The sequence below is a fragment of the Protopterus annectens genome, chromosome 10.part0 (genome assembly GCF_019279795.1).
Source record: "Protopterus annectens isolate FY-2018-M chromosome 10.part0, PAN1.0, whole genome shotgun sequence".
Taxonomy (NCBI): domain Eukaryota; kingdom Metazoa; phylum Chordata; order Ceratodontiformes; family Protopteridae; genus Protopterus; species Protopterus annectens.
In genome coordinates this window covers 1,282,652,386-1,282,665,248 of record NC_056744.1, presented here as the reverse complement: position 1 = coordinate 1,282,665,248, position 12,863 = coordinate 1,282,652,386, and positions in this window count along the sequence as shown.

The following is a 12,863-nucleotide window of genomic DNA, read 5'->3' as shown; positions in this document are numbered from 1 at the left end:
ACGTATATCTAGGCTTGAACAATTATGTGTGCAGTAAACCAGAGTTAGTTGCTCATCCCTTTAAGTAAATTAAATGATGAACTAATGATTTAATTATGTGATTTTAATTGTTTCAATTAACCTTTAGTACATTTAACTTGTATAAAATGTGAAATGCTATGCTATTTTGTATTAAGGACTTGAGAAAGCATAGGTGTACTACGTGAAAGCTCTTGTCTGTAAAAAATCGTTTTATTGCCATGATGGTCTTCTGAGTTCTTTCCCTGCTAAATTATCAGTAAAAGACAGCTTATGTAGTAAGTGTACTGAATGGTTGTCCAATCAACCTGATTTATCACTATTATCATTCCACTTAGTGTTAAACTTTAAATGTACTACTGCACTTTACCAAAGCTAAATAGATTTTGTGTTCATATTTATCTTGATACTCCTTCTATTTTGACTGGTTCTGATATTTGCACTTTACACAGAAAAACAGACGAAGAGACAGATGGACACACATACACAAATGTGCCTAGCCACTTTTGACTGCATACAATCTCAGATGTTTTACTGTGATGAAATGAATGACAAATATTTATAGTGCAAATTATTGCAATTCCTGTTATGTGCACACACACACACACACACACACACACACACACACACACACACACACACACACACACACACACACACACACACACACACACTCACGTGCAAGCATACGGACATGCAAACACACTTCCTTGTAACTGCTGCTACTGGAAACTGCATTCATTTTCCTTGATTTATATATTTTACAAAAACAAGTTTTGAAGAGTGTCAGTTTGTGAGGGGAAAATAAAATGGCCATTCCTTATAACTGCTACTGATGATACTTTTGTTACTTGAGTTTTTATTATTATTTCTGTTTTATTTTTTAATTGGATGCTTGTTCAATAGCCATGTTTAGATAAGTGTAAACAAAACTGGGCCTTTTTTATTTGTTATGGCTATGTTTCAGAGGCTTAATATTCTGCTGTGAAGCCACTGACTTATTTATAACAGGTTTGTTTTATACAATAATACTCATCCATTCTGCCCTTTAAATGCTGTCTGCAAATATCTTTGCCATTAATTTTAAAATGGAGAGTAAATGACCACATACCAAAAATGAGCTAGGATGATGTATTGATGACTGTCTGTACAGGTTGTTAGTTTCCTTACAGAAATTTCAAAGTAATGCTTCATGTTGTTTTGTATGCAAGATGATTTTGCAGTATTTTGTTTGCCATCCCTTTTAAGAGAAAAAATATTTAGAATAGGCAGCCTTCAGTGCAGTCTCCTCCTGGGATAAATATGGTTTAGATTTTAACCAAGAAATGAAGCAGAGATACACAGAAAAAGTCACAATAGCAAACTGCAGGCAATAAGAGCCGCTGGAACACAAATATTTTACAAAAATAACTCATTGGATAGTCCAAAATCTGCTTTATTAAAAGCCAAAATTTATAAGCGCTTTCGTTCCAAATAACATACACAGGAACTTAAATAACAGACAATAAATCCACAAAGGTGCTCGGCCAGATGAACAAAACCATAAAATAAAATAAACCAAGCCAGTCAGTAGCAGCACAGCAAAACATTTAATCCACAGCAACGCACAGTACAAAGACCAAGGTAACAGTTAAGCGCTTTCATCTGAGTCATCAGACATCATCAGAACCAAATTAAACTAGCTAATTACACACTTAAAACCAACAGCCTAATGCTTACATGCCCCCAATGTAAGCCAATAAAATAAACACCACATACATATCAGTTATTAAAAGCCAAACAAGCCTAAAAATTCATTAGTATATTTAAAACATACTGCATTAAACTGTATCAAATAAATTACACTGTTAAAGCTCTCTTTCCAATTCGCTAGAAATTGACATACAGTCATTAATTCCTGGCGGATTAGTGGCATCATATCTAATCTGCCATTTAATTTCCTTATGCAGCAGTTTGTTTTTCCAATAGCTGCATAAGAAAATGAAGTGGCAGATTAGATTTGATGCCACTAATCCGCCTGTTTAACGTAGTATGTTTTATATATACTAATGAATTTTTAGGCTTGTTTGGCTTTTAATAACATATATGTATGTGTTTTTTATTTTATCGGCTTACATTGGAGGTATGTAAGCATTAGGCTGTTGGTTTTAAGTGTGTAATTAGCTAGTTTAATTTGGTTCTGATGATGTCTAATGACTCAGACGAAAGTGCTTAACCGTTACCTTGGTCTTTGTACTGTGCGTTACTGTGGATTAAATGTTTTGCTGTGCTGCTACTGACTGGCTTGGTTTATTTTATTATACACAGGAACTTCATCAGATACAATTAACAACTAGACATTACTACAGTTATACTAATTGTCAAATGACACCACTTCCTCATTAACTGCAACTAATAAAATGAGAAAATCTCAAAGTTAAATATATAAATTAAATATATAAATTCATCCATATGTAAGCAGATGTCAACATCCCTAATAAAACCATATATACAAAATACATGTGTAAAACTCAGTGGGCAGGATTCACGAAGGCTTGCACAGAGTCTAAGAGTAGTGTAAGACTCCGTGCAGCCTTCGCGATCCAGGAACAGCCCAAAGTCCGTGTAAGAGACCAGCTAAAACGTCTCTTACACGTAGTGGGCGTGGATAAGCTAATCGCCTCACTTGCAGCCGAATAGCATGCAAATGAGGTTGATTAGTGATCCAGGAAGCATAAAACAGCCCGTGTAAGAGCCGTTTTAGCTGCAGAAATGAACTCAGTTGACAACTGAGTACATTTCTGCAAAAACCACAATGGAGCCATGTCAGCTCCAAATAAAGGGTGCATATGTGTCAGGCAGCATGCCAATGGCCAAATATGTGGTCATTGGCAAGGTAACCTGATGCAAAAGTAATAAAACCCAGCGCAGCCCCGTGCAAACGGGCTGCGCTGTATAAAACATAAAAATGAAGGTTATAGACCCACAAATGTGGGTTTTATGCAATACATGGATTTACAATGCAGGGACCAGCAGACCAAAAACAACATGGCCACCGTTTAGTGGTTGCTAAGGGGGGAAGCTGAGTCTAAGACATGTAACTAAGCATTAGTAGGCAATCTGATGCAAATGAGTGTTAGGATACTGAATTCCACTGTCACATAGCAAATGAGCACATTCTGAGTAGTGTAAGAGTTACAGAAGGGGGAGGAAGAGAGTAGGAGATAGGTGACATCACAGGGGAGAATCGCAGAAAGAAATGCAGTTCATTGGAGGTCAAAGTTACATGACAGATGTCAGACACATATCATGGAAAGAGGAGTGCCACAACATAAGCATGGGAAAGTAAAGAAATGGAAGGTGTACACTGTTGCCTACACCAAAGTTTCTTGCTGGGCATGCATGCGCACATGTGCGCATGCCATGAAGCGTGAGTAAGACAGTGTGTGCGCGTGTAAGGCAGACTGAGCATGTGGGAGCATGTTGGTAGATGTTTAACACTGTTTGCGCAGGTGTGCGCGCGTGTAGGGCAGACCTAGCATGTAGAAGCCTGTTGGCAGACCTGTAACACTGTTTGAGCTGGTGTGCGTGCGTTTTAACCTGAATAAGCAGATTCTGAACCGTGTAAGCATGTGTGCGCGCGTGTAAGCCACGGTGAGCATGTTTCTGCTGGTATACACGCTGCTCCCCCCTGAGGAAACAGAAAGGAAAAAGGAAGCAACAGAATTAGTAGGAAGCTAGCAGGGAATACTGCTGGAGCTAGCAGGTGAAAACAATTAGAAGTAGGCAATTACACAGGCAGAATAGTAGCTCAGCCCAACACTTAAAAATCTGCAAACAGCAGTGCAAGATGTTTCTCTCAAGAGACACTGCAAGACAGGAGTAAGCTATTAGAAGTGAAAACTGAAAAAGCTGAACTCAGAGAAGAAATGTTAGGGGCTGCCATAGCTGTCATAATGAGACATAGGTTTCTTGCTGAGGGTGGTGACAATGCAGATGGTGCCAGACAACCCACAATGAGGAGACAGAGAAGAGTGTACAGGCCCAGGGTCACCTACCATGGGTTACATGAGCTGGAGATAGTAGAGCGCTATAGAGTGGACAGAGACCTCCTGCAGCAAATAGTGGAGCTGTGCAGGTCACGCCTCACACACAGAACCAACAGAGGGGAACCCATCCCAGTGGAAACCAAGGTATGTGTTGGCCTAAGAATACTAGCAACAGGTACCTCCCAGAGACCAACTGGTGATATGATGGGGATATCACAGGCATCAGCCTCCAGGGTACTGCACCAGTTCCTGGATGCCATGTCAGCACATGTCGGTGATTATGTATATTTCCCCAATGCCCGTGAGGTATTGGCCAGAAATATGCGTCTCTTCCAGCAAATAGCGGAATACCCTGAGGTAGTGGGTGCAATAGACTGCATGCACATATGCATCAAAGCACCAGCCGGTGAGCGGGGTAGGGCCTACATTAACCACAAGAGCTTCCCCTCCATCAACTGCCAGGTCATGTGTGAAACCCGGACCACACCACAAAAGGAGGGGGTGTATCCATATTCATAAAGGATACTCACACCTCCAGGTTGGTGGCAACGCACGAAGCTTCGGAAACCATCCAGGTGCAACTAACCATAGGCAAAACTGCTCTACAAATTGTAGCATGCTACAGGCCACCCTCTCAAACTCAGGAACCCCACACAGCCTTCCTGAAGACACTGGAGGGTATAAATGTATCTCCAAACACCATCATATTGGGTGACTTCAACTACCCGAATATAGACTGGGAACATTACTCAAGCCCTAACTTTCTAGCCCAACGGTTCCTGGAGTTCATAAATTCAAATGCCATGGAACAGCTAGTCACTGTTCCCACGAGAGGAGAAAATATACTAGATCTCATTGTCACAAACATGGGGACAAAATGCTCCACACCGAAGTATATCCTCATTGGTGAGATCTGATCATAAACTAATCTCACTGGAAATCCACATCCGCCCCACCCCAAGCAAAAGACCATAGTGAAGAACTTCTCTAAAGCAAACTTCACACTACTCAAGACTGGTGTGGTATCCTTCAAGGCCCCTGAGCCAGAGGAAACCACAACCCAAGCTGCGGAAGCCCTTACAAATGCCTTCTATGAACACCTCCAGGACTGCATGGATCAGGCAATCCCAAATAAAACCAAGACTCTTTCCACAAAGGGCAAACGTCCAGTCTGGTGGACCCCAGCCATTAACAAACTTTACAATAAGAGGAGAAAGCTATTACATGATAGAACAAAATCCATAAAAGGGAAGTCACCCTGATCATTATTAGTAAAAAATACGAGCACTCATAAAATCAACTAAGGCCAATTTTGAGAGAAAAATTGCCATGGATTCAAAGGACAATCATAAGGCCTTTTTCAGCTATGTTAGGAACCTGGGTGGAAACTCCCAGATATGCTCAGAATTAGTCCAAAATGATACAAAAATCACTGAACCCACAGACATTGCCAACATACTGGCAGACAGGTTCAGTGCAAACTTCACCCTCTCCCCTAAAGGAGAGATAACTATCCCAGCCGAGTGTAGCCTCCCGGACATCTCAAATGCGCAGGTGAAAGCTGCTCTCTCTAAAGCTAAAAACACAGCATCAATGGGACCGGATGGTGTCCCCGGCTGTGTGCTACACGAGCTAAATGAGGAATTAAACCCGCACATAAGGCAGCTGTTTAATCTCAGCCTTACCACAGGATACGTGCCCAAGGAGTGGCATACGGCAACTGTGGTCCCACTCCACAAAGGCAGTGCCTCTACGGACCCTGGTAATTACCGCCCCATAAGCTTAACAAGTCTAGTCTGAAAAGCTATGGAGAGGATCATAATGGAGCTCATAAACAAAGATATAGGGGACTTGCAGACATTGGACCCGACCCAGTTTGGCTTTGTCAAGGGAAGATCATGCCTTTTGAACTTGGTTGACTTCTTCGAAACAGTCACCAAGGCCATTGATGAGGGAAAGGCAGTCCATACAGCCTACCTTGACCTTGCAAAGGCTTTCGACACAATACCCACTCGGGTATTGTAGAAAAACTTACCAGCTTAAATGTAAACCCATATGTCACAAGATGGGTTGCAAACTGGCTTAAGGACAGAACCCACAGGGTTAGAGTTGCTGGCGCTGTGTCAGACTCCAAGCCGGTCACAAGTGGTGTCCCACAGGGCTCGGTCCTTGGCCCCTATTGTTTGGCATCTACTTCTCAGAAGTACAGGCCAACATGGGAGGACTTTGGCTGACAAAGTTTGCAGACGACTGCAAACTGGGCCATAGTGGAAAGTGCATCGGACACGGATATCCTTCAGAAGGGACTCACGGAAACAGATAGCTGGTGCCAGAGCCATGGCCTGAAGTTAAACGCCAAAAATGTATAGTCATACCCTTCGAAAAACAAGGTAACCCCAAGCTACCATATAGGTGGCAATCCACTAAGCACAGAAGAGGTTATCAGGGACCTGGGGACCCAGGTTGACAGTGGCCTTTCTTTAACACTCACATTGCTAAAGTGGTTAGAAAGACCTTCTACATTGCCCACCTGATCATGAAGGGATTCACATCCAGATCTAGTGAGGTCATTGTTCCCCTGTACTCTTCACTTATCAGACCAATGATCGAGTACAATGCCCCATTCGGGATGTATCTCACCCGACATCTGCAGCAATTGGAGAGACCCCAAAAGTTCCTCACCAAAAGGATAAGGGACTCCAAAATCTGTCATATGCTGCCAGATTGAAGAAACTCCAGCTCTATTCAGTCGCATACCGTCTGCTCAGAGGTGACATGTGCCTGACATACAAGGCCATGTCCAACCCGGAATTAATGGACATGCTCCACCTCAAAAATCCAAATCCACCAAAACCACTAGAGCAAGCGACTTAAACCTTAGCACGGATATAAATAGGACGTGCTGGAGGGATAGATTTATCACTCAGAGACTCCCTATGCTGTGGAATAAAATCCCGGTCCATGTGAGGCAGAGCACCTCGCTGACTCTGTTCAAGAGAAATCTAGACCTGTGGATGGGAGATCGTAGGTTTACCCCGGGAATCATCTCTGTGTCACTGCTGGACAGAGGCACAACAAACTAATGGGCACAGTATTTTTTCATATAAGGGGTGGCGTAAGCCACAATAATTTGGGCTAGGCTTATAAATGCCTTAGGGCAGATAGCCTAGTATAAACCTATGAACCTATGAACCTATAATAATGAATGTGTGTGCTGGCTGCCCTGGGAGCTACCATGATTCCCACATCTGGCATTTGACGCAGCTGTACCAGACATTTGCCAATGGGGACATCCCACACGGACACCTAGTGGGGGATGCAGGTTATGCACTGGAGCCGTGGCTGATGACACCCATCAGAAACGCACACACACCTGAACAGGAACGCCATAATGAGGCACACGCACAAACACGTAATGTAATAGAGTGTGTGTTTGGGCTGCTCAAGTCATGGTTCCGGTGTCTGGACACATCTGGTGGAGCCTTGCAGTACACACCAACTACATGTACCCAAATTGTCATGGTATGTGCTATGCTACATAATATGATCTTGCGAAAACAGCTGCAGCAGGACCAGCATAGGGCTGGGCCAAACAGCCCCCCACCATTGCCAAGGCCATCACAGGCAGAGCGTGACTCGGAGGAGGAACAACCTGAGCCTGCCCCAGTAGGCAGAAGGAGGCATGCCCAGTATGCCCTGGCCTTGGCAAAGAGGCAATGCATAGCACATACACTGGCTCAGTAGGAGCCCTGGGAATGATACCCCCTCTGACTCACTCAAATAATAACAGGGATGCCTAAAATGACATGACCTGCTCACAAACATGTACAGGGAGTGTAATATGTGCATCGGACAGAGGCAGCCCTGCAGCACCACCTGAGGCATGAATGCCATGTGTTAAGTAATGTAACACCATGTACTATATGCACACCCGAGGACCCTGACTAACATCCTACCCTCACCAAGCATCATGCCACAATATGACAGTGAGATGATCAAGTACAAAAATTGGCTGAAATATCGCAGTTAGTCAAAGGGGATCCAATGTGTGCCAGCCTGGGATGACATGCTGAGCATGACATGATGCTCCACCTGCTAGGACTGGCATGCACCTATTAGTGCAGGCCGTATGGATACTGACAAAGGCTGTTGTTACCCACAGCGTGCCCTGAATAGGTAAGGCTCAAAACACAAACCTACCTCCATAGGTATCAGAAGGGATAAGAACCTAGATGTAATGCTACCCAATGCCAGAAGTTGAAACAGCAAGATGCATGCATTCTAAACTCACCCAGTATGGAGAATGTTGATATCTGTGCTGTAACAGAAAACTGGGTCAAGGCTCACAACAGCACCCTAACACTACCAGGTTACACCTCATACTGTGCTGTACAGCCTCAAAACATGGAACAAGCTACAAAAGGAGGGTGACTAGCAATAATTGTCAAGGATAACCACACCCCCATGTTGGTACCACAACAAGAAGCAGCATGGACTAGCCATGGTCAAGTAACAGTGGCTAAAACTGCCCCCCCCCCAGTTTATAGCCTGCTACAGACTACCGTCCCAACACCAGGAACTGCACCTGGCCTATGCTGGAATACATGAATATATGAAGTCCTCCAAACCACATTATATTGGGTGACTGAAAATACCCAGACATAGACTGGGAGCATTATACTAGCCCCAACACTGTAGGACAAAAGTTCCTAGAATCCATAAACCAAAATGCCCAGGAACAATGTACCACTCCAACAAGAGGGGTAAGCATACTGGATGTGATAATCAGCAACATGGGTACTGGATGGCAAGACGAGAAGTGTATTGCTCACTGGTAAAACCAGACCATAGAGTAATCACACTGGATATACAAATCCTGACCACAGTCCCTGGCCAGAAAACCACAGTGAAAAACATGTGTAAAGCAATATTTGCACTCCTCCAAACTGATGTGGAATCCATTAAAGGTCCTGTGCAGGTGCAAAATATGGGCAAAACCTCAGAACCTGTAATACAGCCATTCCATGAACACTGCCAAGAATGATTGGATTATGCAATCCTAAATTAAAACAAGACACAATGCCATACACGCAGGCATCTGGCATGGTGGACACCAGCCATAACCAAACCATGCAAGAGAATGAGGAAGCTACTACATGATAGAGCAAACATAAAAAATGAAGTAATCACTGATCAGTAGTATGGCAATAAAATATGTCCACACATACAATCCACTAAGGCCAGCCGCAACAAGTTGAATCTGTGAATCTTGAGGCAATGTTACACCTGCCCCAAGTACACAGACAACCCTCAACTCCCCCCAAGAAATACAAATATATGTGAGAGATGCAACCATCTATCCAAACTGGAGGCTGAGCTCCCTCAACTCAGTACTCCCAAAACTAGTCAGGAGGAGAAGGTAACCACACACACCACAAACCCAGTCCCACATAGACCTCTCACAACTGCAAACCAAAGACATAAACACAGAAAAACATTCCCGGAGGCCCGAATTACAAACACACCACACCAACAGAGGCCTCCAAAGCAGACACCCAATCAAACAACCTCCAAACATAGCACATGCAACACATAGTACACAAAGCTGGTGTGCCAAACAGGCACAGGCCAGAAGGAGAAACAACATGCCTGATACAGTTGTAATAGGTGACTCCATAGCGAGACACACTGCTGTCCTGCACACCAGACTGAACAAGAGAAAGGGTACAGTAAGCTGCCTGTAGGCTGCCACAATACGCCACATAACACAAGTATGCAGGTCACCCCAAAGCAAGTAGAAATATGATGCAGTCATAGTCCATGCTGGTGTGAATGACCTGAGATGTACCTCCCCGGACTACATGAAAAGAGACATAGACGAGCTCTCTGATTATGTAGTCCAGGCCGGTATGACACTGACTGTTTGCAGCATCCTACCCTCACCAAGAATGATGCCACAGTACAAACACGGAATGATCAGTTATAACAAGTGGCACAATTACTGGTGTCATTCCATGGGGATCCAGTGTCTGTCTGCTTGGGATGTCATGCTTGACAAGCCATGCAGCTGTTCCAGGGATGGCTTGCACCTGTTACCCCTGGGCGTCTTGATATTAGATAAGGCTTTTGCCACCTCCATAGAGCCTTTCGTAGGCAAGGCTGAAAAGACTAACCCACCACCCTACAAAACATAAGTGGAAAGAAACATAAGGGTAATGCTGACCAATGCCAGATGTGTAAACCCCAATATGCATGCTCCCGAGGCCATCCCCAGTATGGAGAACATTGATGTCTGTGCAGTGACAGAAACCTGCTGCAAGCCTCCTGACAGCACACCAGCACTACCAGGTTATACCACATATCATGCGTCATGACCCCAAAACCTGGAACAAAATATAAAAGGAGGGTGAGTATCCATATTCAGCACAGACACCCATATGTCCAGGTAACTGACAATGCACAAGGCATTGGAGTCCACCCATGTGCAACTGACCGCAGGCAAGACTACTGTACAGTCTGTAGCATGCTACAGACCACACTCTCACACACAGGAACCCCACCCAGCCGTCCTGAAGACACTGGACAGTATGAATGTCCCACCAAATACCAAACAAGGTACTCACAAATTACCACATAGGTGGTAAACCATTATGTATGGAAGGAGTAATCAGGGACCTAGGGACACAAGTGGACAGTAACCTGTTATGTGACACTCACATTGCCAATGTGGCTAGGAAGACTGTCGATATTGGACACCGTATCATGAAAGGATTCACATCTACATCAACAGAGGTCACTGTGCCCCTGTACTGTTCCCTTATCAGACCCATAATCTAGTACAATGACTCATATGGGATGTACCGTACGTGACACCTGCAGCGGTTCGGAAGACCTCAAAGGTACCCCACCAAGAGGATAAAGGGTGTCAAATATATGTCATATGCTGCCTGGCTGTAGACACCCCAGCTGAATGCAGTCACAGACTGCCTTCACAGAGGCATTGTATGTCTGTTGTACAAGGCCATGTCCAACACAGGAGTAATGGACATGCTCCACCACAGGAAATCAAAGCCATTGGAGCTGTGAGAGTGACAGATGTCAGCCTCAACACATAATGAAATAGGATGTGCTGGAGGGACAGATACATAACCCAGAGGCTCCCCACACCCAGAAACAGGATCCCAATCCATGTTAGGCAGAGCCCCTCACTGACACCCCTCAACAGGAATATTGCCAAGTGGATGGATGATCGTACATGTATACTGGGCGTCTTCACTGTGTCACGACCAGACAGAGGCACAGTAAAGAAAATCATAAATGGCCATAATAGTCACATAGCAAGGAGCGGTGAAAGACACACACACTCTGGCTTGGCTTACTAATGCCCTAGGGTGGATAGCCTAGTATGAACCCATGAACCTATAAAGATACAAATTGTACAGGACACTAAGGATAATCACAAGGCCTACTTAACCGATGGTAGGAACCATGTTGGGAGTCCACAGATATGCTCCGAATCACACAGATATTACAAACAACATACCAAACACACACACATATTGCTAACATACAACCTGACAGGTGCAGTGCAACCCCCCCCCCCCAGAATGCAAAATATCTATCCCAGCAGACTGCTGGTCCCCTGACATTGCAGATGCTGAGGTAACAGCCATCATCTGCAAAGCAAAACACACAGCAGCAAAGGTATGTGATGGTGTCCTGGGCTGAGGCCAACATGGACTCCAAGAATAATGGAATGCGAAATCACACTACTACCCAATGTCAGCCTTACCACAGGATATGTACCCAAAGAGCAGTGTACAACAACAGTGGTCCTTCACAACAAAGGTGTTGCCTGAATGGATACTGCAAACTACCACCCCAGGATCCTGACAAGCTTGGTCTGCACAGCTATGGAAAGGATCAGTATGTACCGCAGACATAAAGCTATTGTGGACCTACTGATACTGGACCCTACACAGTGTGGCTGTCGTAACTGCAGATCCTGCCCCTAAACATGTTTGACCCATTGGAAACAGTCATTAAGGTCATTGATGAGGGCAATGTGGTCCACACAGCGTAGCTGGACCGTGCATATGCTTCTAGACAATACCCTACGAGTTCAGTATGGATATGTTCACCAGCTTAAATATATACCCCTATGTCAATAGAGGGGTTGCAAACCAGACCAAGGACAGAACTGACATGGTCAGACATGCTGCTTCCATGTCAGACTACAAAGCAGATATGAGTGGCATCCCACAAGGCTTGGTCCTGGGCCCCCCTGTTCTGTATATATGTCCCATAGGTATAGGCCAACATGGAAGGACTGAGACTGAACATGTATGCAGAGGAGAACAAACAGCCCACCATATCCGACCCCCAGCTGACACAAGCAACCCACAAAAGGGCCACCTACAAACAGACAACTGGAGCCATAGCCATGTCAGCAAGCTAATTGCAGAACTGTGTATAGACAACTACCGTGGATATACAGTAAGTGCCCACAAATTACTACACAGGTGTTAACCCATTACGTACCTAACATGTAATGAGAGACCTGGGGACACAAGGTGATAGATATCCTGCACTGGACAAACATGTGGCTGTAGTGTTCGCAGAAACATACCATATACCCACCCAATCATGAAGGTTGTCAGATGTAGATAAGGGGAGGTCACTGTGGCTCTGCAGTCATCCTTCATCAGCGTCACAATTGACTACAATAGCCCCTGTGGGATATATCTCAGCAGACACCTCCATCAACTGTAAAGTCCACAACAGTACCCCACCAGGAGTAGCAAAGAGCATGAACAG